Source organism: Diospyros lotus, chromosome 14 (assembly GCF_014633365.1).
Source record: "Diospyros lotus cultivar Yz01 chromosome 14, ASM1463336v1, whole genome shotgun sequence".
Classification (NCBI taxonomy): Eukaryota; Viridiplantae; Streptophyta; class Magnoliopsida; order Ericales; family Ebenaceae; genus Diospyros; species Diospyros lotus.
Genome location: NC_068351.1, coordinates 34,151,464 through 34,157,415, shown reverse-complemented (window position 1 = coordinate 34,157,415; position 5,952 = coordinate 34,151,464). Strand labels below are relative to the sequence as shown.

General features: G+C 37.9%; 1 long non-coding RNA gene across 1 annotated transcript; it reads right to left on the bottom strand.

The window, feature by feature from the left end:
• Positions 1-782: 782 nt before the first annotated feature.
• LOC127791100 (uncharacterized) lies at positions 783-4,304 on the bottom strand. Its single transcript, XR_008020860.1, has 4 exons — positions 4,178-4,304; positions 2,546-2,725; positions 1,267-2,235; positions 783-1,166 (listed from the first exon to the last, which is right to left on the bottom strand). It is a non-coding gene; the product is annotated as an uncharacterized LOC127791100 (long non-coding RNA).
• Between the last annotated feature and the right edge of the window lie 1,648 nt (positions 4,305-5,952).

Genomic DNA, 5,952 nt, shown 5'->3' with positions numbered 1-5,952 from the left:
TTAAATTTAACTTATAAAATATTAACACCTAAGCATGTATAATACCCACTGAGTTTTTTAAACTTTATCGAAGGCTCAACTCTCACTTCTCAACTATCCACATGCCACATTATTGGGATTCGATCGGCTACTAAGTGTCAAAGAGGTGTTAAATTTTGATTGGGTTAAAAATTAAATATTAAGTAATAAATCTAACCCATATAAAATAGTAAAGCTTAAGTAACTTAGAAAAACCTACTGGATTGTCCAAATTTTATCCAAAAGAGAAGTACTATATAAATAGGATTATTTATAAAGTTCATTTTGCAGCCCTACATGTGGGAACACATTTTAGGGAACAAAAGTTTAGTCCTAAAGTCAAGGGTCACTAGGTCAGACAAAATGATGCCCCAACAAATCAGAAGCTTGAGGATTTTGTAGCAGCCAGCCATGCTAGTTGAGGAGTTTTGTTTATCTTAAAAATGTCTTGGTCAAGACACACTTGCATCTGGACACCTTGCAAATGTCCAATAAAAAATGTCCAACTATACACATGACATTACATAAATAATTTTCTTACATATAATTATAAAATATTTTATTAAAATTTCTATAATTTTCATAAAAAAAACTCAAAAAATATCTTAATTTCAAAAAACATTCAATTTGAACATATCTTATCTTCCTAAAACTCATGATCCACTTGCTCTATAACATTTTATGTGAACAAATAAATTTATTTTAAGTCAAACCTCTCAAACTCCCGAACACGTGTAATAAATCATTTGTCCTACTCCATGATATTTATTAAAATTTATATGTTATTAAAAAAAAATAAAGACAGCTTGCACTTTGATAAATATTTAAAATATTGGACAAGTGGCATGGAAGAGTTGAGCTTCAACTCTTCATCATATATTTAAAGGCTGCATGAGGAGAGGTGAGCTAAATTAAATTTAATCAAACAATTATCTCAAGCTTCATTTGCTTAGTTCTAGCTCTTCCATGGCTTCTTCACCAACAACAATGCAAGGTTTGCAGTATTCTTCAAGTTCAATTTCTGCTCTATTTAGCTAGCCGCCTTTCCAACTCCTCCATCTCTGTGTTTCTCAATCTTTGGATGAAATGTAATTTTGATTTGATTTGAACATTGGCTCCTCAAATGCAGTTGGCCCATATGTAGGCGTCTGCAATGGAAGGTTGGGCAGCAATTTGCCATCAGAACAAGAAGTGGTTGAGTTGTACAAAGCCAATGGAATAGGAAAGATGAGAATATACTATCCAGACCATGCAATTCTCCGAGCCCTGAGAGCCTCCAACATTGAGCTCATCCTTGATGTTCCCAACTCTGATCTTCAGGCTCTGGCAATGGACTCCTCGGCCGCGGCGCAGTGGGTTCTGAGGAACGTCGTCGTCTTCTTCCCAGACGTCAAGTTCCGGTACATCTCAGTGGGAAACGAGGTGGACCCTAATGGCGTGTCGTCGTCTGTCTTCACGCAGTTTGTTCTCCCAGCGATGCAGAACATTCGCAGCGCTCTTGCAGCTGCCGGCCTGCAAGGTTGGATCAAGGTCTCGACTGCAACGTACATGGGACTGCTGGGAAATTCATACCCACCGTCGCAGGGCTCTTTCAGGGACGATGCCAGGTCGTTCATTGTCCCCATCATCGACTTCCTGGCCAAGACCGGAGCTCCATTGCTTGCCAACATATATCCTTACTTTGCCTATGCCGGTGAGCATTGCTTCATTCGTTAAATGTATACAAATTCAAGTATTATATGTATAACAAAACAATATGAGCTGATGTAACAGGAGATACCCAGAACATTCAGCTCCCATATGCGTTGTTCACGCCCGCCGGAGTGGTGGTGCAGGACGGCGAGTTTGGATATCGGAACCTGTTTGACGCAATGCTGGATGCCATGCACGCGGCCGTGGAGAGGGCCGGCGGGGGAGGCATGGAGATAGTTGTATCAGAGAGTGGGTGGCCGTCGGAAGGAGGCACCGGAGCAACCATGGAGAACGCAGCAACATACTACAGGAATTTGATTGAGCATGTGAAGGGATCAGGGACTCCAATGAGGCCGGGAAACGCCATAGAAACATACTTGTTCGCCATGTTTGATGAGAACCAGAAGGATGGAGCTGAGACTGAGGCGCATTTTGGCCTCTTCTACCCCAACAAGCAGCCCAAGTACCAGCTCAATGATTCTTAGAACATTGGCCCAATAAGTAGTTCAAAAGCCATTGTCACAACTGCAAAATGTCTTCGAATTTAGACCCACATCACAGCCTTGTTAGTTCATTACGATTTTGATTATTGCATTTGTATGGGTTGAAACCATTTGTTACTTTTGATTTTACAATGATTTCTAATTTGATATGGTTGAATTTAAGAATTAATTAATGACAAGGTTTGTTCTAATTTTTGTTACTATGTTCACACGGTTGTATTATACTTTTGCTTAATAACTTCTAATGACAACAAATGTTGGTAATTAGAAACAATAGTTAACATTAAAAACAAGAAGAGTTTAAAAGGTACTTTTAGATGTGTAGATTGGACCTGGCAATGAAGACAAATCCTTGTGAAGCACTCGAGCTATAGTCTTTCCTCTGGATCGTGACAGTTGTTGGATATTCTGATCAATTGACAAATTCTGGGAAGCCCCAATGGGTTGGAGGGATCATAAGTTGACATGGAGGCTAACGCTATGACTCCTCGACTTATAGGCCTGCACTGAAACTGATAAATTTGCCATATATTACTTCCAAAGGCCAGATGAGGAATGAGAAATGAAACAGCAGATAAAGAACAATCAAAGTTTAATTCCAGTAGCAGTGATGATAGAAATGCCAAAGAAGAAGAACTGCAATGTCAAATTTTACTTAAAAAGTTTCCGATCTGACTCTCCTACAGTGGAAACCTTAACTAGCATTAGTACCAATGTCCATTGAGGCATTCAAAAAGTTGGTAAAGGATGTGCTTCTCATGTATTGTGACGCAAGATGTGTTAGGATCAAATCATGCAAACCAAAAACATAAACAAAAATCAAATGAGAACATAATGACACAGGGAAAATTAGTGTGGTTCTGTTTAACAACCTACGTCCACACCATCATAAGGGGATAATCCAGTAGTCAAAACATGCTAACCTCACGGTTTCAGATATCACACCACACCAAGACTCCGGTTATCAAGTTGTGAAACACACTATCACGTGACACAACCATAATAATCTAGATATATCACTCCGTAGATTATTGAGAGTGGTCCATCAAACAATGAACCAAGACTACCTATTTATAGCCTTAATGAAACTAGACCCATTTTCAATCAAGTCATTGCTATTTAACATACCATACCCACTCGTCACCATTGTTTGACATGCTGCATTACATGAGACAGACATATTTTGAGTTGTCCACCAAGCATGTGTATAGTCATGTGTTGGAAATGGATAGAGTCCTATTATTGGCCCTCTTCCATAAACCATTCAATTTAATTACTCTTTGAGGGGACCAAAAAACCGGTATAATTTTTCTACTAATGCCTCTGTCAACCTCCGTTTACAATGCCAGTGAATCAAGTGGAAGCACACACATGGGGGCACTACATACCAGTGCTTCTTGCTGCAAGGAACCGGAAATCACTCAATTTCTAGTTGTAAGCATGCCAATACAGGATCAAAACATCACAATTATAGGCTTTATGTTTAACATATAATTAAAACTTGAGGCTTGATCCTCAAAAACAATTTGTCTCGAATTACTTTAAACTCATATGGGCACACAAGACCTACAACAAGGAATTCTTTCTGAAGGGCATAAGCACGGATCTTTTTGTTTGATTAATGCACCTATACCTGCTCTCATATATGGTAGCTTCCAATGATTAAAACAAAAACAAAACAAAAAACCTCAGGGTTAGTTATCCAAGAACTCTGCAATAAATTACTCGTCGATATATACAATCAGTCGTCAAATACAAACATAAACACACACACACACAGAGATCAGCAATCAGATAATCATACGACTAATTTTTCGTTCCCCAAATTTAGTCACACACAGAATTGGAAGAAATCGTGAAGAACTAACTAGAAACATGAAGGGAATCGGGGTTTGACAGAACCCTAACTTGTATTCACAGAATATGAGAAAAGGAGAGGAAGAATTGAAAGCAATAGGGCTGACCTAGGATGGTAGTACAGCTGAGATTCGTCTTCATCCCATATGAAGAAGCATCGCTTTCCGTCCGATTCTTCTTCACAATCTGCTTCCCCTGTTCCCGCCATTTCGCATAACCACAACACCCCCCCCCCCCCCCCCCCTCTCCCGATCGAGAAATTTTTGCAAGGATAATAAGTTTCCAAATTATTATAAATTATTTATATTATCATCTCACGCTGAAAAAAGAATTTTAACTTAGCATTTATGAAAAAATGTAATTTGCTAAATTCATATTTTTGTCTATTTATTTTTATAATTTTTTATATGATTACCTAAATATTTTATTATTCCAATTACACCTTATTCAATTACACACTTTATTAAAATTGAATTAGAACATACAATATACGTGTTAATAGAGATGTAAAATTTTAATTTAACTGAAATAATTAAATTGAACTCATCGAAATTCTCGATTTGGTTTGATTCAATTTTTGATAAAATTTTATTTTGCTCTTTTTTTAAAATTTTGGTTAATCAATTTCAATTTGTTTTTTGAATTGAAAATAATTAAAATAACCAAATTGATTGAAGTTACAAAACTACGTCATTTTTAATCCAAAATAAAAGAAGAAGAATAAAAGAACGGAAGAACCAAACCAATCCTTTGGTCCTTCTGCCTTCTTCTTCGCTTGACCATTTCCATTTGTCTCCCATCGCTGTCTTCGATCGATCCCATTGCTTGTTCCCAAGCTGATGCTGATGTCGACCTTTCATCTCTACCTCCGACATCGATGACGGCCAACCCAATTCCCATCACTTCCTGTATCTCTTTCTTTCTTTGATTGTTTCTTCCCATTACAAGCCACTCGCTCCATTGTAAGATTCACACTATCATGCTTGCCAATCGACACCACATCGGCAACCACCATCTCTTTGAACCCATTGTTTGCACACCCTTGTGCGCTAAAATACTTAAATTATTCTTCTATCCTTTGCAATCCATCTCCAATAATGGGTTAGGACGGAATAGGTTTTTAAGGGTAAGTAATTGATAGAGATGGTGGCTAGTAACGAGGCTAGGTGAGTGGTGTGGTAGGACAAAAAGTAACTGGTGATGAGGTAGGGAAGGTGGCTGGTGACAAGTACAGAGGACATGATAAGATGTTCTAGTTGTTAGGGAGAGAGAGAGAGTTGAGAAGACGTTTGAGAGAAAAAAGAGATGTCAAAGGAGATGCAACTGAAGAGAGAGAATGGGTTGAGGAAATGCCAAAAAGAGAGAAAGCTGATGAGACGTTGTAGGAGAAAGAGATAGAGTTGAGGAGAAGTTAGGGAAATATAGATGAGACACTAGAAGAAACACAATATGAAAGAGAAAGGGAGTTGAGGAGACGTTAAAGAGATATGAGGAGTTGAGGAGACGCTACCAAAGAGATAGAAAGAGTTGAGGAGACACTAGAGAGAGAAAAAAGATGCCAGAAGAAATGCAACTGAAGAGAAATAAAGAGTTAAAGAAATGCCGGATAAAGAGGGAGAGCTGAGAAGACACCAAAGATAGAGATTTTTTTTTAAAAATTTTTACAACCTTTTTCCACATGTGACATGGCATTCCCTCATTGGCTCAACAAGTAGTTTTTTATTCATGTCACTCTTCTGCAAGCGCGTGTTATCAACGTGTAGGTTGCCATACTAGTGAGGTGTGTAATTGACTAAAAAATGCACAATTCGAGAATGTAGTCGAAACATGAAAAGTTTAGATAATTATACAAAAAAACGTAAATGTATAAGGACAAAAATAT